The 26230-nt window shown below is 52.5% G+C and overlaps 1 non-coding gene and 2 pseudogenes across 1 annotated transcript; all 3 read left to right on the top strand.

Annotated features, from left to right (window-relative positions):
- The first annotated feature begins 14685 nt into the window (after nucleotides 1-14685).
- LOC122334939 lies at nucleotides 14686-14793 on the top strand (annotated as a pseudogene).
- Nucleotides 14794-16214: 1421 nt separating this feature from the next.
- On the top strand, nucleotides 16215-16333 carry LOC122334936. The gene has a single exon (XR_006248851.1). It is a non-coding gene; the product is annotated as a 5S ribosomal RNA (ribosomal RNA).
- A 4542-nt stretch (nucleotides 16334-20875) lies between these two features.
- LOC122334938 lies at nucleotides 20876-20984 on the top strand (annotated as a pseudogene).
- Nucleotides 20985-26230: the final 5246 nt, after the last annotated feature.

Here is a 26230-nt window from a genome sequence, read left to right as displayed (position 1 = left end):
CGATTAAGATCACGTTCGCCTCCACCTGCCAGACGTCCTCAAGCTTCCCAGCTTCTCCCTACCGTGCAGCCTTTTCTTCCGCTCCATCCGCAACAAAATGGACAATTCCGGCTTTGCGTCTAAGCACTGCAAACGCGAACATTCCGCTTCTCCCGCCGCGCTAACAAAGCCGAGCTTCTCTCGCTGTACTCGACTTATCAAACAGGCGCAGCTTCGCCAAACATTTCTCCTCCAGCCAAAAGAAAGGAAACAACTAGAAGAAGCCGTAATTCTCCCAGGGAAAGACCCGAGAAGTCAGCATCTGCACCCGTATTAAGCCTCCGCCCACCAGGAGGCGGCAGAAGGCCCCCAGCTAGTGCTAGCAAAGCCCAGGACCCAAACACCAGCAGCTCTTCCTCCAGTTTCCAGCAAACAACCCACGCAGCAAGCACCACGGCTCCAGCCCCACAAGCCATCAGCCTAGCCTGTACCCACTCTGTTCATTGGATCAGTTGAACCCACACCAACAGTACTCTGCCCAAGTCTCTCCCGACCATGCCTGGCAACCAGCCCCCCCAATCCACTGTCCGTTATTTACCAGCCTCAAGTTTCTCCTATTCCTCCAGGACCTAACTCGTCCATTTCTGTTCCTACAGCCCAGCCAGCCATAGGTGCCAGCACAGGCACACAGATGCCTCCACTGACGATCCCAGCCGCACCACCTCCTATTCCTCCTCCTCCCCCCTATTTTTCTGCTACCAGTCTGAACCCAGGTTCAAGACCCCCCACCATCTTCACACACCTATTCTTCTTTACCTCCCCATCTTTCCACTCTTTTCCCTAGATCCCCTGCCATAGCCGCCGAGCTCCAACCCCACTCCCCACAAGTAGCTCCCATGAGTTACCCCCGCCAACTCTCCCATCGCCTACCACCCTTTCTCAGTATCCACTGCTAACCCTCTTCCTATGCCCTCAAATGCCGCCGCACCGGACCCCACCCCTGTCCCCAATTCCATCAAAGCACAGATCCTTGCAGAAATCCAGGATGCTGGCACCAGAAGCGGAACCCTATGCAACCCAGGTGCTTCTCTTTCACAACTAATATCCCAGCGAACCATCCTTTAAGGTCCCTCCTCGAAGCCTCCTCGACTCAATCCTACAAGCAGTTTCTCACAGAACCCCTGCAATCTTACCTGACCGCTTGGAAATGCTTTAAATCTTTCCAGGCAAGGTATAACCTCCAATTCCTGATTTTTCCCTGCTATCCATCACTTCTTTCATCTCCTTTTCTTAACACCTCAAAAACCTGCAAGTCAGTTCTATTAAGGGCTACTTGAGTGGTATCCAGTTTTTCCATAAACTCATCCACGGCATCGCCTCACCTCAAATAACCAATGCTCAGACTTCACTTTTAATCAAGGGCATCCAAAGAAGGCATCCCTCCCGATCCGACTCAAGGATGCCCATCACCCTCGAAATTCTCTCAAATGCATATCCACCCTCCGCAGAGGCTACTCTTCCTATCCATACTGCTCGCACTCTCGATGCAATGTTCATTCTGGCCTTTTTCGGTTTCCTCAGATGTTCAGAATTTACAGTCAACTCCAGATTCGACCCAAATATTCACCCCACTATTTCCGACCTTTCTATCGTAGACCACGAAACTGTATCCTTTTTCATCAAACAAAGTAAAACGGACTCAGACCAAAAATGGGCATTTCATATATATTTTTAACCTCCAAACTCCTACTTTTCCCCTTCAAACACTTCTAGCTTTCCTCCAATACAGGAAATCCCAAACTAAAACTCCACTCGACCCTCTGTTCACAGATGATTCCAACCACCCCGTATCTCGATTCTGGTTCCAAAAGCACCTCAAATCAGTCCTATCTTACTCCGAATCCCATCAAAAATTTCTCCACACATTCCTTCAGAATAGGGCAGCCACCACTGCAGCAGAGAAAGGTCTCTCCCAACAGCAAATCCAAACCCTCGGCCGCTGGTCTTCTAACGCATACAAAGCTACATCTGTTTCAGACCAGTCACTCATCAAAAAGCCCTCCAGACCCTAACCAGTCCCAACAGAACTCCAAACCTACCACCCCGCAGAGGATCACCCAAGGCACGCCATCACTCCTTCTACACAACGGCCAGCTCTCGCTGTATACGACCAAATACAAAATCCGCCACCGCAGCGGCCACACCAAGCAGGAACATCGCACCCACCGCCTGGGACGGCTCCGCTATAAACAGCCATATTCAAAATCTGCCACCACAGTGGACATACCAAGCAGGAACATTGCACCCACCGCCCTGGTCAGCTCCCGCTATAGACGTCAGATACAAAATCTGCCACAGGAGTGGCAATGCCAAGCAGGAGCATCGTGATCCACCGCCGTGGACCGCTCCCGCAGCAAACGACCATATACAAAATTCGCCACTGCAGTGGCCAGCTCAAGCAGGAGCATCGCACTCCACCGCCATGGACCACTCCCGCTATAGACGTCAGATACAAAATCTGCCACAGGAGTGGCAATGCTGGCAGGAGCATCGATCCACCGCCGTGGACCGCCTCCGCAGCAAATGACCATATACAAAATTCGCCACTGCAGTGGCCAGCTCAAGCAGGAGCATCGCACCCACCGCCATGGACCACTCCGCCGTAGATGACCCTATACAAACCTGCCACCACAGTGGCCAACACAAGCAGGAGCACTGCACCCACCGCCGTGGACCGCCTCCCGCCGTAGATGCTAATACACTCCCACCGCCTTAACAGCGGACCACTCTAGCTAGAGTACTGCACTCCACCGCCATGGACCGCCTCCCGCTGTTCACGACAGTATATAAAACCTGCCACCGCAGTGGCCAACACAGGCTGGAGCATTGCACCCACTGGCGTGGACCGCTCCCGCTGTAGATCATGGTAGCACAAACCTGCCACCGCAGTGGCCAACACAGGCAGGAGCATTGCACCCACCGCCGTGGACCGCTCCCGCCGTACACAATAGCACACAAAACCTGCCACCACAGTGGCCAACACAGACAGGAGCATTGCACCCACTGGCCGTGGACCGCTCCCGCTGTACACGCCAATATACAAACCCGCCACCGCAGCGCCAACACAGGCAGGAGCATTGCACCCACTGCCGTGGACTGCTCTCGCTGTAGATGACGGTATACAAAACCTGCCACCGCAGTGGCCAACACAGGCAGGAGCATTGCACCCACCGCGTGGATCGCTCCCGCCGTGATGACGGCATACATAAAACCCCGCCACCGCAGTGGCTAACACAGGCAGGAGCATTGCACCCACTGCTGTGGACCGCTCCGCCGTAGATGATGGTAGCACAAACCCGCCACCGCAGTGGCCAACACAGGCAGGAGCATTGCACCCACCGGGCCGTGGACCGCCTCCCCGCCGAGATGACGGTATACAAACTTGCCACCGCAGTGGCCAACGCAGGCAGGAGCATTGCACCCACCGCCGTGGTCCACTCCCGCCAGAGACACACACTTGCACCCACTGCTTCTAGCAGCAGACCGCAAAGCCGAGCTCTGCACCCACCGCCGTGGGCAGCTCCGCCAGAGACGGTCATTCACACAAGCTGCTATTACAGTGGACTGCTCTAAGCCGGAGCCCTGCACCCACCGCCGTGGGACCGCTCCCGCTAGAGACGCACACTGCACTCCACTGCTTCTAGCAGCAGACCGCAAAAAGTCGGAGCTTTGCACCCACCGCCGTGACAGCTCCCGCCAGCGACGGTCGCTCACACATGCTGCTATTACAGTGGACTGCTCTGCCGAGCTCTGCACCCACCGCCGTGGACCGCTCCCGCTAGAGACGCACACTCGCACTCCACTGCTTTTAGCAGCAGACCGCAAAAGCCGGAGCTTTGCACCCACCGCCGTGGACAGCTCCGCCAGCGACGGTCGTTCACATGCTGTTATTACAGTGGACTGCTTCTAGCCGAGTACTGCACCCACCGCCGTGGACCACTCCCACTAGAGACGCCACACGCACCCACTGCCTTCAGCAGCAGACTGCAAGCAGGAGCATTGCACCCACCGGCCGTGGACCGCTCCCGCTGTACATGACAACATACAAACCCGCCACCGCTGCGGCCAACACAGGCAGGAGCATTGCACCCACGCCGTGACCGCTTCCCCGCCAGTATACGACAATATACAAACCGCCACTGCTGTGGCCAACACAGGTAGGGAGCATTGCACCCACCGCCGTGGACCGCTCCCACTGTACACGACAATATACAAACCCGCCACCGCAGTGGCCAACACAGGCAGGAGCATTGCACCCACCGCTGTGGACCGCTCACTGTAAATGACATTATACAAAACCTGCCACCGCAGTGGCCAACACAGGCAGGAGCATTGCACCCACCGCCGTGGACCGCTCCCGCCAGAGATGATGGTATAAAAACCCGCCACGCAGTGGCCAACACAGGCAGGAGCATTGCACCCACCGCCGTGGGCCGCTCCCGCCGTGAGATGATGGTATATAAAACTTGCCACCGCAGTGGCCAACACAGGCAGGAGCATTGCACCCACCGCCCGTGGACCGCTCCCCGCCAGAGACGCACACTCGCACCCACTGCTTCTAGCAGCAGACCGCAAAAGCGGAGCTTTGCACCCACCGTGGACAGCTCCCGCCAGCGACGGTCGTTCACACATGCTGCTATTACAGTGGACTGCTCTAAGCCGGAGCATTGCACCCACCGCCGTGGACCGCTCCCGCTAGAGACGCCACTCGCACTCCACTGCTTCTAGCAGCAGACCGCAAAAGTCGGAGCTTGCACCCACCGCCGTGGACAGCTCCGCCAGCGACGGTCGTTCACACATGCTGCTATTACAGTGGACCGCTCTAAGCTGGAGCATTGCACCCACCGCCGTGGACCGCTCCGCTAGAGACGCCACATTCGCACCCACTGCTTTAGCAGCAGACCGCAAAAGCCGGAGCTCTGCACCCACCGCCGTGGACAGCTCCCGCCAGAGACGGTCGCTCACACATGCTGCCATTACAGTGGACCGCTCTAAGCCGGAGCACAGCACCCACCGCCGTGACCGCGCTCCCGCAAGAGACGCCACATGCACCCACTGCTTTTAGCAGCAGACCGCAAAAGCCGGAGCTCTGCACCCACCGCCGTGGACAGCTCCTGCCAGAGACGGTCGTTCACATATGCTGCTATTACAGTGGACCGCTCAAAGCCGGAGCCCTGCACCCACCGCCGTGGACGCTCCTGTAAGAGACGCTCACTTGCACCCACTGCCTTTAGCAGCAGACTACAAAAGCCGGAGCTTTGCACCCACCGCCGTGGACAGCTCCCGCCGGAGACGGTCGCTCACACATGCTGCTAATACAGTGGACCGCCTGCCGGAGTACTGCACCCACCGCCGTGGACCACTCCCGCTAGAGACGCTCACAACATTTTCATGCCCACTCTCCTACACCTACATAATATCATCCTAATACCATTCCAATTTCAACTAACATATCCATGCTCTTCCTCCTTTCTAGCTAAGCCAGTAGCTTTTTGGGGCCGCTTACACGTGTTTTCGGCTGCTGTCTTAATTGGCTTTTGGGGGCACTCAGGACTCGGTCGGACACCGAGTCCTGTCCGCTCACGGACAAGAGGAAAACTCTGGACTCGGTAGTCCACCTAGTTCCGAGCCCTCTCCTGACAGCTCGCCAAACACGCTTACTTTTTACCACTACTATGATTAATTATACGTAAAGGCGAACTCGTGAAATGATGTTTAGCTATAAACAAATTTCGAGGAGCACGCACTGATAATTAACGCGCTGGCTTCTCGCTTTCCTAATCACGCAATTATCCAACCAGAGCAAGAGAAGCCTACTATAAATTCGCACAAGCTTCTTACCTCGATATCTCGCTTTCCGAGCATCCTCCACCACCCCAATCCCATTCCTCCTAGTTCTACTATCCTCTCGGGGGGCACTCAGGATCGGGTCGGACACCGAGTCCTGTCCGCTTTCACGGACAAGAGGAAAAACTCTGGACTCGGTAGTCCACCTAGTTCCGAGCCCTCTCCCTGACAGCTCGCCAAACACGCTTTACTTTTTACCGTTACTATGATTAATTATACGTAAGGGCGAACTCGTGAAACTCCGTTCGGAATAATCACGTGGTCACGTGATGAAGTGTCAAACAAACTAAGACTTCTAAAAGTTGTTTGACACGAACAAAATTAAATAAAATCTTTGAAGCGTGTTCATAAATCGTAAAACTACTCCACGCTCAACGCGATCACTCCAAACTGTGTCTCTTTGTTCATGTAAACGAGAGTTTTTATCGACTTTAAGCTGAAATGGAGTTTTTAACGTTTACTGATACCCTGTTCTCCGAACTACTAAGCGGATAAGATCAAATAAGGTCCACCACATCCACTCTCCTTTAAATGGAGAGAGAAAAGGTTTATCAGTCTGACACGGAGTGCCAGTAACGCATAACGCACCACGCTTAAACAGTCCATTTCCAGCTGAAGGCGACAAAACACCCATTGACACGAATAAAGAAACTCGTTCGGACTAATCACGTGGTCACGTGATGACGTGTCAAACAAACTAAGACTTCTAAAAGTTGATTGACACGAACAAAATTAAATTAAATCTTTGAAGCGTGTTCATAAATCGTAAAACTACTCCACGCTCAACGCGAACACTCCAAACTGTGTCTCTTTGTTCATGTAAACGAGAGTTTTATCGACTTTAGCTGAAATGGAGTTTTCAACGTGGTCGCACAAAGCGATACTGATACCCTGTTCTCCGAACTACTAAGCGGATAAGATCAAATAAGGTCCACTACATCCACTCTCCTTTAAATGGAGAGAAAAGGTTTATCAGTCTGACATGGAGTGTCAGTAACGCATAAACGACCACGTTAAACAGTCCATTTCCAGCTGAAGCGACAAAACACCCATTGACACGAATAAAGAAACTCTGTTGGACTAATCACGTGGTCACGTGATGACGTGTCAAACAAACTAAGACTTCTAAAAGTTGTTTGACACTTAACAAAATTAAATTAAATCTTTGAAGCGTGTTCATAAATCGATAAAACTACTCCACGCTCAACGCGATCACTCCAAACTGTGTCTCTTTGTTCATGTAAACGAGAGTTTTTATCGACTTTAAGCTGAAATGGAGTTTTTAACGTGGTCGCTCTTCACTGATACTGATAATTCTGTTCTCCGAACTACTAAGCGGATAAGATCAAATAAGGTCCACTACATCCACTCTCCTTTAAAATGGAGAGAGAAAAAGGTTTATCAGTCTGACACGGAGTGCCAGTAACGATAAAGCGACCACGTTAAACAGTCCATTTCAGCTGAAGGCGACAAAACACCCATTGACACGAATGAAGAAACTCCGTTCGGACTAATCACGTGGTCACGCGATGACGGTCAAACAAACTAAGACTTCTAAAAGTTGTTTGACACGAACAAAATTAAATAAAATCTTTGAAGCGTGTTCATAAATCGTGAAAAACTACTCCACGCCAACGCGATCACTCCAAACTGTGTCTCTTTGTTCATGTAAACAAGAGTTTTTATCGACTTTAAGCTGAAATGGAGTTTTTAACGTGGTCGTTCTGCGATACTGATACCATGTTCTCCGAACTACTAAGCGGATAAGATCAAATAAGGTCCACCACATCCACTCTCCTTTAAATGGAGAGAGAAAGGGTTTATCGGTCTGACACGGAGTGCCAGTAACGCATAAACGACCACGTTAAACAGTCCATTTCCAGCTGAAGGCGACAAAAACACCCATTGCCACGAATAAAGAAACTCCGTTCGGACTAATCACGTGGTCACGTGATGACGTGTCAAACAAACTAAGACTTCTAAAAGTTGTTTGACACGAACAAAATTAAATAAAATCTTTGAAGCGTGTTCATAAATCGTAAAACTACTCCACGCTCAACGCGATCACTCCAAACTGTGTCTCTTTGTTCATGTAAACGAGTTTTTATCGACTTTAAGCTGAAATGGAGTTTTTAACGTGGTCGCTCTGCGATACTGATACCCTGTTCTCCGAACTACTAAGCGGATAAGATCAAATAAGGTCCACCACATCCACTCTCCTTTAAATGGAGAGAGAAAAGGTTTATCAGTCTGACACGGAGTGTCAGTAACGTACAACGACCACGTTAAACAGTCCATTTCCAGCTGAAGGCGACAAAAATACCCATTGACACGAATAAAGAAACTCCGTTCGGACTAATCACGTGGTCACGTGATGATGCGTGTCAAACAAACTAAGACTTCTAAAAGTTGTTGACACGAACAAAATTAAATAAAATCTTTTGAAGCGTGTTCATAAATCGTAAACCTACTCCACGCTCAACGCGATCACTCCAAACTGTGTCTCTTTGTTCATGTAAACGAGTTTTTATCTACTTTAGCTGAAATGGAGTTTTCAACGTGGTCGCTGTGCGATACTGATACCCTGTTCTCCGAACTACTAAGCGAATAAGATCAAATAAGGTCCACCACATCCACTCTCCTTTAAATGGAGAGAGAAAAGGTTTATCGGTCTGACACGGAGTGTCAGTAACGTACAACGACCACGTTAAACAGTCCACTTTCAGCTGAAGGCGACAAAAACACCCATTGACACGAATAAAGAAACTCCGTTCGGACTAATCACGTGGTCACGTGATGACGTGTCAAACAAACTAAGACTTCTAAAAGTTGTTTGACACGAACAAAATTAAATAAAATCTTTGAAGCGTGTTCATAAATCGTAAAACTACTCCACGCTCAACGCGATCACTCCAAACTGTGTCTCTTTGTTCATGTAAACAAGAGTTTTTATCGACTTTAAGCTGAAATGGAGTTTTTAACGTGGTCGTTCTGCGATACTGATACCATGTTCTCCGAACTACTAAGCGGATAAGATCAAATAAGGTCCACCACATCCACTCTCCTTTAAATGGAGAGAGAAAGGGTTTATCGGTCTGACACGGAGTGCCAGTAACGTACAACGACCACGTTAAACAGTCCATTTCCAGCTGAAGGCGACAAAAACACCCATTGACACTGTGACGAGCGTCCCGAGGATCGATCAGCGTTGCCCTGGGAACAAACACGGAACACCTACACCAGCCACTCAACGACGGATTCGCCACACCTGGAGCTCATCAGCCGCGGGCCAGATAAGCCCGGCCAGGCGACGGCTTCAGTGAGCCACGAGATTCCGGAAACGCAAGCTAACCTGTTGTCTCTTTCTTTGTCTCCCAGAAGCTACAACGTGACGGGCCTGCCTGAGCTACTTCCCCTACTACCTCACAGTGGACTCCTCACGTTACTAAGCACGGAAACACCGAGACGACTCACCGCTGCACTCAACGGATTCACCGCTACACCACCCTCGACTCACCGCCGCACTCCTCGCACGGACTCACCGCCACCTTCTGTGTATTGTCTAATAAATACACCCTCCGGGTTTTTCACTGCACCTGTTTCTCTTGTGCTTCCTCTGCCTCGCCACAGTGGTGGAGAATGCAGCGGTTTTAAGCGCAAGAGAACGGAGGAAACAAAGAGAAAGGAAGAGCGCTTATCGCCGCTCTATTAAAGGTTCCCCACAACATCAACTTCTCTCTTTGTTTTCCCCAGGCAGCGCTCGCTTCCCGGCGAGGATGGAGGAATTCCTCCAACGCCTCTCAGAGGTTTCCATTCGCCAGCAACAGATCGCCGAGCATTTGGCTACCCGCCAGAACGAGACCGAGCAGGAGCTCGCTGCTCTCCGCCGCCACTCAACCACGCCCGTCGTGCCTGATCCCCGGATGCAAGCCACAGCAGCTGCTACCCAAAATGGCCGCCAGCGATGACCCCAAATATATCTCGAGATGTTCGTGAGCGTGCAACCACGGAAGGATGGGACGGAGGGATTGGGCACGCAGCGTTGGCCCCGCTGCTGTCAGGAGAGCCCCAGCGTGCCTACTTCAGCATGCCGGCCGACCTGGCGAATGTATACGACGACCTAAAGAGGGAAATCTTGGGCAGGGTCGGTCTATCACCGGTCTGCAGCCCAAGCCTTCCAAGAGTGGGTCTTCCAGTCTCGCCAGCCGGCATGGACCCAGGCCGAAACTTACTCGGCTAGCGCAACACTGGCTCCTGGACGGGACACCAACCCCGCCATCATTGTGGAAAGGGTGGTGATAGACCGCTCCCTGCGGCTCTCCCGGAATTATCGCCAGGCGGTCGGTATGAGAAACCCCAAGAACGCTGGGGAGTTGGTTGAGGCGGTCGAGCTGGGCGGCCGCCGCAGCGTCCGAGAGGCCGGGAGCGGGCGCCATCTTTTCCCGGAGGGTGTCCCAGGAGCGACGCGCGCCGGAGGGCACCCGCGACCGATGGAGAGGGCGGCGGTCCCGACCGTGAGAGATGAGCCGATGCCAACCGAAGAGGCTTCCAACTCTCCTCTAGAGCGTGGCTGGCAGGCTGCAGTCTCCACCGGAGCTTCCCGCCGCACCGAAATCCCCGTCGGCCTGAATGGACGGAAGTTCAGAGCCCTCCTGACCCTGGCAGTACCATCAGCCTGGTTCAGTCCAGCCTCCTACCCCGCCAAGACGGAACCGCGGAAACGGGCTGCCACTGACCTGCGCCCACGGGGACACCAGGAAAGTGTCCACCGCATCATCACCGTGGACGACGGCAGGAGGAAGCTGGCCCCTGGAGGTGGGTCTCGTACAGGACCTGCCGGTACCAATCATCCTCGGGCGGGACTGGCCGGGCTTCGAGGAGGCGCTACATACCGCGACGCAGCCTGTCAGCCCCCAAAGCCCACGCCGGAAGAGGCGAGAGGGGGAGAGGAAACCGCCGCCCTGCCCGCTCTCCTAGCATCGGACAGCGGAAGAGATGGTGAGTCCCCTCCGAATACTACTAATGTATTCTTTGATGTGTTCCAACAGGTAGTCGGAGGGGGCCTCGTTCGGGCCGGGCTCAGCGGGAGGATGACCGGCTCAAGAATGGCTGGAACCAGGTACATTTCATGGATGGAGAAGAGACGCGGCCCGGCCCCCATCCTCTTCCCCATTTTATTGTGGAGAACGGCCTACTCTATTGTGTCGCCCAGCGGAGGGGGGAGGAGAAACGGCTCCTGGTGGTGCCCCGAGGAAAAGTGGACACCATCTTGGAGCTCGCCACGCCGCCCACCCGTTGGCCGGACACCTCGGGGCGCCAACACTATCAAGAGGATCCGGACCGCTTTCCACTGGCCGGGCTCGACGGAGACGTGAAACTGTTCTGCCAGGCCTGCCCCGAGTGCCAGAAGACCTGCGCCCGGCCACCTCCCCCTAGTCCACTTATCCCGCTGCCCATAATCGAGGTGCCCTTCGAGCGCATCGGGATGGATCTGGTGGGCCCGCTGCCGAGGTCTGCCCGCGGCCACGAACACATCCTGGTGATCGTGGACTACGCCACCCGGTACCCCGAAGCCATCCCACTCCGCAAAGCCACCGCCAAGGCGATCGCCCAGGAGCTCTTCACCCTGTCCACCAGAGTGGGGATACCCGGGAGATACTGACAGACCAAGGCACCCCGCTCATGTCCCGAGTGATGGCCGACCTCTGCCGGCTGCTACGGATCCAGCAGCTGGCGACTCAGTGTACCACCCCAGACGGACGGACTTGTGGAGCGGTTCAACCAGACACTGAAGCAGATGTTGAGAAGGGTTGTCTCCGAGGACAAACGGACTGGGACCAGATGCTCCCCACGCCCTCTTCGGGTGCGAGAGGTGCCCCAGGCCTCCACCGGCTTCACCCCATTCGAGTTGCTGTTAGGCCGACAGCCGCGAGGCCTGCTGGACGTGGCGAAAGAGGCCTGGGAGCAGCAGCAGCAGCCGGATGCACAGAGGTCGGTCGAGAACACGCCCAAGCCATGCGGACCGGATTGAACGGGTGATGCCCCTCGTGCGGGAGCACATGACGCAGGCCCAGCAGCAACAACAACGGCACTATAACCGCCCTCTGCACAACCCCGGGAATTCCAGGTCGGCGATCGGGTCATGGTACTAGTCCCCACCAATGCCTGCAAATTCCTGGCCACCTGGCAGGGTCCATATACCATCCTGGAAAAGATCGCCCGATTACTTACCGAGTCCGCCAACCAGACCGTCCGACGCACTGAACAAATATACCACATCAACTTGTTGAAGAAGTGGGGTGAGGACTAGGAACACCTTTCCACACTCGCCATTCAGGAGGGCCCGGTCGTCGACACAAAACGCCCTGCTCGCTTCCCGCACAGAAGACGGAACTCCAACATTTGGTCGGCCAGTTCTCGGATGTGTTCTCGCCCACGCCGGGCAGACTAACCTCCTCCAGCACGAGATCCGGACCCCTCCCGACGTCATCGTCCGGCAGCGGCCCTACCGGATCCCTGAGGCTTGTCGGCGAGCTATTGAGGAGGAGGTAAACCAAATGCTGAAGTTGGGGGTGATTGAACCATCGACGAGCCCGTGGTCCAGCCCCATCGTCCTGGTTCCTAAACCTGACGGCACCCTCCGCTTCTGCAATGACTACCGGCGACTCAACCAGGTCTCCGAGTTCGACGGATATCCCATGCCCCGTGTAGACGAACTGCTGGAACGTCTCGGAAGGGCCCGGTATATCTCCACCCTCGACCTCACAAAAGGATACTGGCAGGTCCCACTGTCAGAGGAAGCCAAACCAAAAACAGCCTTCTCCACCCCCGGCGGCCACTGGCAATACCGGTCCCTTCCCTTCGGCCTACACGGGGCACCAGCCACCTTCCAGAGACTCATGGACATCTTACTCCGACCCCACCAACAGTACGCTGCTGCCTATCTTGATGACCTTGTGATCCACTCGGAGACCTGGGAGGACCATCTCGAGCGCCTACGGAGGGTGCTTCGGGATCTTCGACGGGCTGGACTCACCGCCAACCCCAAGAAATGTCACCTGGCGCTCTTTGAAGCAAAGTACCTGGGTTACCGAGTTGGGAGAGGACTGATCCGGCCACAGGAGAACAAAGTCACCGCGGTCCAGGAGACACCGAGGCCCACCAACAAAACCCAGGTACGCGCCTTCTTGGGGTTGGCAGGGTATTACCGTTGTTTCATCCCCGACTTCTCCTCCATAGCCGCCCCTCTGACAGACCTGACCAGGAAGGGGCAGCCTGAACGGGTTCTGTGGAACCCCGACGCGGAGGAGGCGTTCCGGAGGATTAAGGCCGCACTCACCTCGGACCCTGTCCTGAGAGCCCCGGACTTCGGCTGCCCCTTCCTGCTACAGACGGATGCTTCTGATGTGGGTCTGGGAGCCGTGCTGTCCCAGATCCAGGAGGGTGAGGAGCATCCGGTCCTATACATCAGTAGGAAGCTGACCCCCGCCGAGAAGAACTACGCCGCGGTAGAGAAGGAGGCCCTAGCCGCCAAGTGGGCAGTCCTGGAACTGCGGTACTACCTCCTGGGCCGGCGGTTCACCCTACCTACCGACCACGCACCCCTACAGGTGGATGGCCAGGGCTAAGGACACAAACGCCAGGGTGACCCGCTGGTTCCTCGCGCTCCAGGACTTCCACTTTGACGTGCAACACCGCGCTGGGGCAGCCAACGCCAACGCCGACGGCCTATCGCGGATGTGGTCTACTTTTGCAGGTCTGTCAGGGGTCACTCCCACCCACCCCAAATTTCCCGTTACTACGCTCTGCTTTATCCACCAGGACCAGGACAGCGCTTGGGGGAGTGTGAGCGTCGAGGGAAGGATCAGCGTTGCCCTGGGAACAAACCTGAAACACCTACACCAGCCACTCAACGACGGATTCGCCACACCTGGAGCTCATCAGCCGCGGGCCAGATAAGCCCGGCCAGGCGACGGCTTCAGGGAGCCACGAGACTCCGGAAACGCAAGCTAACCTGTTGTCTCTTTCTTTGTCTCCCAGAAGCTACAACGTGACGGGCCTGCCTGAGCTACTTCCCCTTCTACCTCACAGTGGACTCCCTCACGTTTCTAAGCACGGGAAGCACCGAGACGACTCACCGCTGCACTCACCGGATTCACCGCTACACCACCCCCGGACTCACCGCCGCACTCCTCGCACGGACTCACTGCTCACCTTCTGTGTATTGCCTAATAAATACACCCTCCGGGGGTTTTCACCGCACCTGTTTCTCTTGTGCTTCCTCTGCCTCGCCACAATGTCGATGGGTGTTTTGATCGCCTTTAGCTGGAAATGGAGTGTTCATCGTGGTGGTTGTACATTACTGACACTCTGTGCTCCGAATTGTATAGCGTTGAGTGCTTTGACAGGATATGGTTGAAATGTAAATAAAGGTGCCTGATTAATTTGATATCGTTGAGAAATAGACTTGCGTTTACTTGCACTCAGTGTGGCTCGCAGCGTCAGCGATGTTTGTCTTCCAACTGAATTAATGTGAGTTGATTTATTAAGGAAGGAAGGCATTGATGTAGGGACGAAGGCATGAAAAAGAAGGGGAAATGGACGTGTTGTTTTGGCGTGGTGAGGGACGGCGGAAACGCCGCGCTCCGGCCAAGTTTGCCGGTGGGGCGCCTTTTTCTCGGGCAGACAATGTCGAAGAGTTGCAGAAGACATGAAAAGAGTGGAGTGGAAAAGCTGGTGTGCGTCTTTGGCCTGCTGCCGTGCCTTCTTTAAATAGCTCGTGATTCGCTGGCTGCTTTCGCTACGGCCATACCACCCTGAGCACACCCGATCTCGGAAGCTAAGCAGGGGCGGGCCTGGTTAGTACTTGGATGGTAGACCGCCTGGGAATACCAGGTGCTGTAAGCTTTTGCTTTTCCTTCACCAGTCAGCGAGCGCTCTTCTCCAGGGGCCGACTGTTTTGGCTCGCCCTTTACCCTTTTACATTTGCTGCTGCTTTGCTTTGCCCTTCTCTGTGCCGCTTTCTGCTTCCGTCTGTGACGGAGGACAGCTCAACGTCGTCATTCTGGCTTTCTCCTCCAGGAGCGATAGACAGACCTTCTCTCTCTCTCTACAGCGACCTCTTTAGAGCTGCACGCCTTTGCAACTCGGGCCCTTCTCTTCGACTTGAGAGGTTGCCAGTCTTGTTTGTCAGTCCAACCGCTTGAATGCAAACTGCACCGGGAAAAAATAAATAAATAAACAAATGATTTAAGAAATTCAAGAATCAACCGAAGAGCTAATTATTTATTCGCTTAAAGAAATCCTAGGCACGGCCGCTTTAAGTCCTTCGACATTAGGCCCCCATTTGTTTCCTCTCAGGGTGCCTGACTACAAAATCCGTATTTGCCTTTTCCTGCGCTCAGGAATCCTCAAAATAAGATCCACCACATCCACTCTCCTGTAAATTTCAGCTCTGACCCTAATCAAACGACCTGAACATGCTGATCCATGTCTTCAGGATCAACGATTCGTTGAACTCAATTGGTCTATGTTTGCATTGTTTAATAATTGATTCCGTTTTTATTTCATTTTACTTGTTGTAGTTTTTAGTTTTTTTTTTTTACTTTTAGTTTGTTTGACACGTGATCACTCCGAACGGTGTTTCTTTATTCATGTCAGTGGGTGTTTTTATTGATTTATTTAGTTTTTACGATTGCTAAACAGGTGTCAAAGGTTTTATTTAATTTTGTTCGTGTGAAAGAACTTTTAGAAGTTTTAGTTTGTTTGCCAGGTGATCGCCCGAACGACGCTTCTTTGTTCATGTCGATGGGTGTTTTGATCGCCTTTAGCTGGAAATGGAGTGTTCATCGTGGTGGTTGTACATTACTGACACTCTGTGCTCCGAATTGTATAGCGTTGAGTGCTTTGACAGGATATGGTTGAAATGTAAATAAAGGTGCCTGATTAATTTGATATCGTTGAGAAATAGACTTGCGCTTACTTGCACTCAGTGTGGCTCGCAAAGCGCCAGCGATGTTTGTCTTCCAACTGAATTAATGTGAGTTGATTTATTAAGGAAGGAAGGAATTGATGTAGGGACGAAGGCGTGAAAAAGAAGGGAAATGGACGTGTTGTTTTGGCGTGGTGAGGGACGGCGGAAACGCCGCGCCCGCCAAGTTTGCCGGTGGGCGCCTTTTTCTCGGGCAGACAATGTCAAAGAGTTGCAGAAGACATGAAAAGAGTGGAGTGGAAAAGCTGGTGTGCGTCTTTGGCCTGCTGCCGTTGCCTTCTTTAAATAGCTCGCATTCGCGGGCTGCTTTCGCGGGCTGCTCTCGCGGGCTGCTTTCGCTTACGGCCATACCACCCTGAGCACGCCCGATCTCGTCCGATCTCGGAAGCTAAGCAGGGGCGGGCCTGGTTAGTACTTGGATGGGAGACCGCCTGGGAATACCAGGTGCTGTAAGCTTTTGCTTTTCCTTCACCAGTCAGCGAGCGCTCTTCTCCAGGGGCCGACTGTTTTGGCTCACTCCTTTACCCTTTTACATTTGCTGCTGCTTTGCTTTGCCCTTCTCTGTGCCGCCTTTCTGCTTCGTCGCTGTGACGGAGGACAGCTCAACGTCGTCATTCTTGCTTTCTCCTCCAGGGAGCGATAGACAGACCTTCTCTCTCTCTCTACAGCGACCTCTTTAGAGCTGCACGTTCCTTTGCAACTCGGGCCCTTCTCTTCGACTTGAGAGGTTGCCAGTCTTGTTTGTCAGTCCAACCGCTTGAATGCAAACTGCACCGGGAAAAATAAATAAATAAACAAATGATTTAAGAAATTCAAGAATCAACCAAGAGCTAATTATTTATTCGCTTAAAGAAATCCTAGGCACGGCCGCTTAAGTCCTTCTCGACATTAGGCCCCCATTTGTTTCCTCTCGGGTGCCTGACTACAAAATCCGTGATTTGCCTTTTTCCTGCGCTAGAATCCTCAAATAAGATCCACCACATCCACTCTCCTGTAAATTTCAGCTCTGACCCTAATCAAACGACCTGAACATGCTGATCCATGTCTTCAGGATCAACGATTCGTTGAACTCAATTGGTCTATGTTTGCATTGTTTAATAATTGATTCCGTTTTTATTTCATTTTACTTGTTGTAGTTTTTAGTTTTTTTTAACTTTTAGTTTGTTTGACACGTGATCACTCCGAACGTGTTTCTTTATTCATGTCAGTGGGTGTTTTTATTGATTTATTTAGTTTTTACGATTGCTAAACAGGTGTCAAAGGTTTTATTTAATTTTGTTCGTGTGAAAGAACTTTTAGAAGTTTTAGTTTGTTTGCCAGGTGATCGCCCGAACGACGCTTTCTTTGTTCATGTCGATGGGTGTTTTGATCGCCTTTAGCTGGAAATGGAGTGTTCATCGTGGTGGTTGTACATTACTGACACTCTGTGTTTTGATCGCCCTTAGCTGGAAATGGAGTGTTCATCGTGGTGGTTGTACATTACTGACCCGCACCGGCGCCCACGAGGAAACGAGCCGGGCGTCAGGAACAGGTTGAGGGCACGCTCACACCGCGCCCCCTACCTAGTGTCCTGTTAGCCAACGTCCAGTCTCTGGAAAACAAGCTCGATGACCTCAGGCAAGGATCAAGTTCCAGAGAGACATTCGGGACTGCAACCTCCTCTGCTTCACCGAGACATGGCTGAACCCAGCGGTACCGGACCACGCCATACAACCGCCGAGTTTTTCTCCGCTTACTGCATGGACAGAACAATGGAGTCGGGAAGACACGGGAGGTGGAGGTGTCTGATGGTGAACAACCGCTGGTGCGACAGCGCGAGCGCTTGTTCTTCTCTCACGCTCCTGCACACCAAACCTGGAACTTCTGACCATCAAATGTCGCCTCTTTCTATCTTCCACGGAATTCAGCTCGGTCATAGTCAGCGCCGCTTATATTCCACCTCAAGCGGACACGGACGCTGCAATATGGGATTTACACGACCACCTCACAACACACCAGTCACAACACCGGGACGCCGCACTCATTGTGCTGGGGATTTTAACAGTGCAAACCTCAGCCGCACTGCCGAACTTTCACCAGCACATCACCTGCCCCACCAGGGGCGAAAGGACACTGGATCACTGTTACACACCCTTCAGAGACAAATACAAGGCAAAATCATGCCCACCGTTTGGTAAATCGGACCATGCCGCCATTTTCCTTGTACCTGTTTACAAACAGAGGCTGAAACAGGAAGCCCCGGTACAGAGGGAGGTGTCACGCTGACTGACCATTCGTGGCCGCTCTGCAGGACGCTTTGGATGACGCAGACTGGGCCATGTTCAGGTGTAGCTCCGAGGACGCCAACGTGTTCACGGAAGCGGTGGTGGGATTCATCGAAACTAGCGGATGACACGGTAGAGAAAACCGTCATCAGGACGTTTCCCAACCAGAAGCCGTGGGTAGACAAAACTATCCGCGACTCTCTGAGATCCCGCTCCGCAGCCTATAATACGGGATTGTCAACGGGATATGTCTGAATACAAGGCTGCGTCATACGGCGCAAGTGCGCAGAGCGTAAAGGAGGCAAAGAGGCGCTACGGGAGGAAACTTGAGTCACAGTTTCAACACAGTGACTCTAGGAGCCTTTGGCAGGGACTGAGAAACATCACGGACTATAAAATGCCAACCTCCAGAGCGGAGAGCGCGGATGCTTCTCTGGCAGACGAGCTAAACACCTTTTATGCTCGTTTCGAGGCTGCAGCTAATCACGCTAGCGCCGCTAGCGGCATGATGAACAGCACGCACGCCGAGAGAGCCGGAGAGGAAATCGCGTTCACCATTTCGGAGCACGACGTAAGGAGGGCATTCAGGAGAGTGAACACCAGGAAGGCAGCAGGACCTGACGGCATCACAGGTCGGGTTCTGAGAGCCTGTGCTGACCAGCTAGCACCGGTGTTCACTGAGATATTTAATCTCTCCCTGAAACAGTCTGTAGTCCCCGTGTTTCAAAGAGTCCATCATTGTTCCTGTGCCAAGAAACCTCAACCATCTTGCCTTAATGATTACCGCCCTGTAGCTCTGACGTCTGTAGTGATGAAGTGCTTCTGAGAGACTCGGCCAGAGACTTCATCACCGCATCACTACCGGACACACTCGACCCACTACAGTTTGCTTACCACCAAAACCGGTCTACGGAGGATGCCATCACACACCTCCTCCACACAACCACAAGCCACCTGGATTTTAGGAAAGGGAACTATGTGAAAATGCTGTTCGTGGACTATAGTTCAGCTGCTCAACACCATAGTTCCTCCACGCTCACACCTCGGTTGGAGGTCCTGGGACTCAGCCCATCCCCGCGCCACTGGATCACCAACTTCCTGACCGACAGACCACAAGCCGTGACGGATGGGAAAACACACCTCATCCTCCTCACTCTCAGCACTGGAGCCCCTCAGGGTTGTGTTCTGAGCCCCCTGCTGTACTCGCTGTACACACATGACTGTGTGGCCACTACAAACTCCACCACCATCATTAAATTTGCTGACGACACTGTCGTGGTGGGCCTGATCTCCAACAACGATGAGATGGCCTACCTTCAGGAGATCAACAACCTGGAGAGATGGTGTCAGGAGAACAATCTTCTCCTGAACGCCAGCAAAACAAAGGAGTTAATAGTGGACTTCAGCACGAAGCAGGTGCGCTCTTACCATCCCATCAAGATCGACGGACCCCAGTGGAGAGAGGACAGTTTCCGGTACCTGGGTATTCACATCACGCAGGACCTGTCTTGGTCCTGTCACATCAACACCCTGGTGAAGAAGGCCCGGCAGCGCCTATACCATCTGAGGCGCTTAAGGGACTTCAGACTCCCATCTCAGGTGCTCAGGAACTTTACACCTGCACCATCGAGAGTGTCCTGACGGGAAACATCACCTCCTGGTTTGGAAACAGCACCATGCAGGACAGGCGAGCTCTCCAAAAGGTGGTGCGGTCAGCTGAGCGCACTCATCCGCACTGAGCTCCCTGTGCTGCAGCACATCTACAACAAGCGGTGCTGTACCAGGCCAGGAAGATCGTGGAAGACCTCAGCCATCCCAACAATGGACTCTTTCTGCTGCGCTCAGGAAAGCGCTGCTCCCTGAAGGCAAACACAGAGAGAATGAAGAGGAGCTTCTTCCCCGCAGGCCATTCGGAGTCTGAACCAGAGAACACCCAGCACCTAAATACCGGAATTCCCATGTTCACCCCTCTTTCCCAGATACTCACCACTTACATTTGGACAATTGCACTAGCCACTTTGCACTGGACATTGCACAGCCACTTTACACTTACACTTTACACTTTATATCTTATACTTTATATTTATATTCTATTTTATTTTATTTTTTTATATTCTACTTTGCACACTTCTTTTTTATATATATTTCTTATATTTTATATTTATATATACATTTAAATTTTGTTTCTATTTTGATGCTGGACGGTTGTAAAGAACATTTCACTGCATGTCGTATCATGTATGTATGTGTATGTGACAAATAAAATTTGAATTTGAATTTGAATTTTGCTCCGAATTGTATAGCGTTGAGTGCTTTGACAGGATATGGTTGAAATGTAAATAAAGGTGCCTGATTAATTTGATATCGTTGAGAAATAGACTTGCGCTTACTTGCACTCAGTGTGGCTCGCAGCGTCCAGCGTGTTTGTCTTCCAACTGAATTAATGTGAGTTGATTTATTAAGGAAGGAAGGAATTGATGTAGGGACGAAGGCGTGAAAAAGAAGGGGAAATGGACGGTTGTTTTGGCGCGTGGTGAGGGACGGCGGAAACGCCGCTACCCGCCAAGTTTGCCGGTGGGGCGCTTTTTCTCGGGCAGACAATGTCGAAGAGTTGCAGAAGACATGAAAAGAGTGGAGGGAAAAGCTGGTGTGCGCCTTTGGCCTGCTGCCGTTGCCTTCTTTAAATAGCTCGCGATTCGCGGGCTGCTTTCGCGGGCTGCTTTCGCGGCTGCTTTCTTACGGCCATACCACCCTGAGCACGCCCGATCTCGGAAGCTAAGCAGGGGCGGGCCTGGTTAGTACTTGGATGGGAGACCGCCTGGGAATACCAGGTGCTGTAAGCTTTTGCTTTTCCTTCACCAGTCAGCGAGCGCTCTTCTCCAGGGGCCGACTGTTTCGGCTCGCTCCTTTACCCTTTTACATTTGCTGCTGCTTTGCTTTGCCCTTCTCTGTGCCGCTTTCTGCTTCGCCGCTGTGACGGAGGACAGCTCAACGTCGTCATTCTTGCTTTCTCCTCCAGGGAGCGATAGACAGACCTTCTCTCTCTCTCTACAGCGACCTCTTTAGAGCTGCACGCCTTTGCAATTCGGGCCCTTCTCTTCGACTTGAGAGGTTGCCAGTCTTGTTTGTCAGTCCAACCGCTTGAATGCAAACTGCACCGGGAAAAATAAATAAATAAACAAATGATTTAAGAAATTCAAGAATCAACCAAGAGCTAATTATTTATTCGCTTTAAAGAAATCCTAGGCACGGCCGCTTTAAGTCCTTCGACATTAGGCCCCCATTCGCTTTCTCTCGGGTGCCTGACTACAAAATCCGTGATTTGCCTTTTCCTGCGCCAGGAATCCTCAAATAAGATCCACCACATCCACTCTCCTGTAAATTTCAGCTCTGACCCTAATCAAACGACCTGAACATGCTGATCCATGTCTTCAGGATCAACGATTCGTTGAACTCAATTGGTCTATGTTTGCATTGTTTAATAATTGATTCCGCTTTTTATTTCATTTGACTTGTTGTAGTTTTTAGTTTTTTTTTAACTTTTAGTTTGTTTGACACGTGATCACTCCGAACGGTGTTTCTTTATTCATGTCAGTGGGTGTTTTTTATTGATTTATTTAGTTTTTACGATTGCTAAACAGGTGTCAAAGGTTTTATTTAATTTTGTTCGTGTGAAAGAACTTTTAGAAGTTTTAGTTTGTTTGCCAGGTGATCGCTCCGAACGACGTTTCTTTGTTCATGTCGATGGGTGTTTTGATCGCCTTTAGCTGGAAATGGACTGTTTAACGTGATCGTACATTACTGACACTCTATGTCAGACCGACAAACCTTTTCACTGTCCATTTACAGGAGAGTGGATGTGGTGGACTTTATTTGATTTCATTCGCTTAGTAGTTCGGAGAACAGGGTATCAGTATCGCACAGCGACCACGTTGATCACTCCATTTCAGCTAAAGGCGATAAAAACTCCCGTTTAAATAAACAAAGACACAGAAGACCAGTATCAGAAATACACAGATTTTGTAGTGCATTGAAATTAAATGCATTGAGACTTTGCATTGCTTTGAACAATTGGGTTATTCAACATACCTTCTTAATTTAATGTTGTCATCCACTTTTACCATGGTAAAACTCAAACAGTGGCATGTAGATGAAATATATAAAGAGTCACAGAAGACCAGTATGACAAATTCACAGATTTTGTGGTGCATTGAAATTAAATGCATTGAGACTTTGCATTGCATTGAACAATTGGGTTATTCAACATACCTTCTTAATTTAATGTTGTCATCCACATTTACCACGGTAAAGACATAAACGGTGGCATGTAGTTGGAGAGATTGAAGCAGAGAAAAAAAGACCAGTATCAGAAATACACAGATTTTGTCGTGCATTGAAATTAAATGCATTGAGACTTTGCATTGCATTGAACAATTGGGTTATTCAACGTACCTTCTTAATTTAATGTTGTCATCCACTTTTACCATGGTAAAAACTCAAACACTTTTATGTAGATGAAATATATAAAGAGTCACAGAAGACCAGTATCAGAAGTACACAGATTTTGTGGTGCATTGAAATTAAATGCATTGAGACTTTGCATTGCATTTAACATTTGTGTTATTCAACATACCTTGTTAATTTAATGTTGTCATCAACATTTACCACGGTAAAGACATAAACGGTGGCATGTAGATGGAGAGATTCAAGCAGAGAAAAAAAAAAACAGTATCAGAAATACACAGATTTTGTGGTGCATTGAAATTAAATTCATTGCGACTTTGCATTGCATTAAACAATTGGGTTATTCAACATACTGTGACGGGTGAAGAAACACACAGCAAGGAGGGCTCAAGTGAAAATCCCGGAGGGTGGATTTTATTCCAGAAAGCAAAAATGACAAAAGAAGTACGGGTGAAAGTGCCGGTCCGTGGATACGCTGCGTTCGTGCTCGATCTCTTTCTTCGTGGTGCAGAGTGAAGTGCGTGCCGTGGGGTGCCGGCTGACCAGTCTACACGCTGCTTTCTGCGGGGGACAAGAGAAGAGTCATTAAAGTTAGCGTTAGAGTTCATGGAGGCAAAAGCTCACTGACAGCATGCTGCGTAGCCTTTATCCTGGCCCGCTGATGAGCGACAGCTGAGACCGGTCAGCCTGTAATGAGTGCATGCACGTGCTCCTCGTTGTTTACCAGGGCGACGCTGATGGCTGCTCGACGCTCGTCCACACTCCCTAAGTGTCGCCCTGGTCCTGAAATGAAACGTGCCGTTAGGGGAGAAGCCGGGTGGGCGGGAGTGACCCTGACAGACCTGCGCGAAGCTGCCCAGATCCGAGAGGGCCTGGCCCGCATTGGCGTCGCCGCTCCAGCTCGGTGACGCACAACAAAGTTGAAGTCCTGGAGCGCTTAGGAACCACCAGGTCACCTCGCGTTGGTTTCCTTGGCCCGGCCATCCATTGCAGTGGGGCGTGGTCGGTGAGGAGGGTGAACTTCCGACAAGGGCCAGGGCCTCCTTTTTCTACCGCCACAGAGTTTCTCTCGGCTGGGGACAGCTTCCGACTGGTGTATAAGACCGGATGCTCCTCGCCTCCCGGATTTGGGAGAGAACTGCCCCCCAACCCCGTGATCGGAGGCATCCGCCTGTAACAGAAAGGGGCAGCTGAAACCGCACTCGAAGGACCGGTTCCGATGTTAGCGCCTTCTCGATCTTCCGAACGCCTCCTCGGTCTCGGTGTCCACTTTATCTTCTCCGGCTGCCCCTTCCTGGTTAGGTCCGGCAGGGAGGCTACAAAGAGGAGAAGTTGGGGATAAAACAACGATAGTAGCCCGCCAACCCCAGAAAGGCTCGTACTCTGGGTTTTGGTGAGGGGCCTCGGGCATTCTTGACCGCTTCCACCTTGTCTTCCTGGGGCCGGATAAGGCCCTCCCGACTTGGTAACCCAGGTACCTTGCTTCAGACAGTGCCAGGTGACATTTCCTGGGTTGGCTGTGAGCCCAGCCCTCCGGAGTTCGGACAGCACCCTCCGCAAGCGCCCTAGGTGGTCCTCCCAGGTCTCCGAGTGGATGACAACGCTGCCCAGACAGGCCGCGCGTAGCTCTGATGGGGAGGAGGACAACGCCCATCATACGCTGGAAGGTTGCGGGGCCCTGCGTGAAGTCCGGGCGGGAAGGGTCCGGTATTGCCAGTGTCCGCTAGGGGTAGAAAATGCAGTTTTAGGTCTTGAGGACTTAGAGAGAGGGTACCTGCCAGTAGCCTTCGTCAGGTCAAGTGTAGAGATGTACCGGGCCCTTCCCAGTCGGTCCAACAACTCGCCCACACGGGCATGGGGTACTCGCCAAACTCGGAGACCTCGCTCAACCGGCGGAAATCGCTGCAGAAGCGGAGGAGCCGCCGGTTTTGGCACCATCACTATAGGACTGACCACGGGCTACGGGATGGGTCGATTACCCCAATTTGAGCATTTGTTGTATTTCCTCCTCGATAGCCTGCCGACGAGCCTCCGACACGGTAGGGCCGCTGCCGGACGATAACCCAGGGGCGCCCGATCTCGTGCTCGATGACGTAGGTCCGCCCAGGGCTAGGGGAGAACACGTCCGAGAACTGACCGACCAGGTGCTGGAGCTCCCCCTTCTGGGCAGCCGAAAGATGGGGGTTGTTGGGCCTGTTGAGCTTTACACAGGTGGTCCCGGACTAATGGCATGACGCGGTCTATCCGGTCCCTCATCTTCTTGACGTGCTCCACAACGGTAGGATGGGCTGCCGGCTGCTGCTCCCAGGCCTCCTTGGCGACGTCCAGGAGGCCCCGAGGCTGTCGGCCAAAGAGGAGTTTGAAGGGCGTGAACCCCGTTGAGGCTTGGGGAACCTCCCGGATGCCGAAGAGTATATACGGCAGCATCAAGTCCCAGTCCCGTCTGTCTTCGGCCACCACATGTCGGAGCATCTGTTTGAGTGTCTGGTTGAACCTCTCAACCAGGCCGTCTATCTGTGGGTGGTAGACCGTGGTCCTCAACTGTTTTACTTGCAGCAGCCGGCAGAGGTCAGCCATTAGCCGGGACATGAAGGGGGTACCTTGATCGGTCAGGATCTCGGCTGGTATGCCGACCCGGCTGAAGAGGAGGAACAGCTCCTTGGCGATTGCCTTCGCAGTGGCCTTCCGGAGGGGTACCTTCTCGGGGAAACGGGTGGCGTAGTCGACGATAACCAGCACGTGTTCGTGTCCCCGGCGGACTTCGCAACGGCCCACTAGGTCCATCCCGATGCGCTCAAGGGCACATCGATGATGGGTAGCGGAATGAGAGGACTGGGGGAAGAGTGCGAGGCGCCGTTAGCTGGCACGCCGGGCAGGCCTGGCAGAACCGCTTCACCTCAGCATCGAGACCTGGCCAGTGAAACCAGTCCCGAATTCTTGCGCCGTGTTGGCGGCCCCAAGGTGTCCGCCATCGGATGGGAGTGGCCCAGCTCTAATATTGCCTCAGTCTTTGTTTTTGGGACAACCAACAGCAGCTTCTCCTCCCCCCTCCGCTGGGCGACACAGTACAACAGGCCATTTTTCACCACAAAATGTGGGAGAGGATGGGGCCTTGGCTGCACGTCCTGTCCCTCTACAACGCGCACTTGCGGCCAACAGTGTTTAAGGCGGTCGCCTTCCTTTTTGGGCCTTGGCGAATGAGCCCCCAGATACCTGTTGGAACACATCAAAAACAGGTTAGAACTCTGGGAGGGGGTCTCTCCTTCTCTCCCACTGTCTGAGGCCAGTAATGCCGGGCGTGTCCGTGGCACGCGGGCTGGCCGTGGTTGTTGGCGGTTCCCACTGGGGTCGGCAGGCTGAGTGGCGGCGGCGAGCAGGTGATCAAATCCCGGCCAGTCCTTTCCCAACAGGATTGGTACTGGTAGGTCCTTCACCACCCCGACTTCCACTGTCCAGGTCCCTGGCTTGGCCGAGATATCAACGCTGCCGAGCCAGAACTTGCAGAGTGTCCCCTGCACACAGGTGATGGGAAGGAGATTCTTCTTCTTCTCCGTGCAGGGGCCAGGATGTTTGCGCGCACCAGGGTGACTGTGCTGCCCGAGTCCAGCAGAGCCCGGAAGGATTT

This window comes from Puntigrus tetrazona, unplaced genomic scaffold (assembly GCF_018831695.1).
Source record: "Puntigrus tetrazona isolate hp1 unplaced genomic scaffold, ASM1883169v1 S000000684, whole genome shotgun sequence".
Taxonomy (NCBI): domain Eukaryota; kingdom Metazoa; phylum Chordata; class Actinopteri; order Cypriniformes; family Cyprinidae; genus Puntigrus; species Puntigrus tetrazona.
This window is presented reverse-complemented; position numbering and strand designations above follow the sequence as displayed.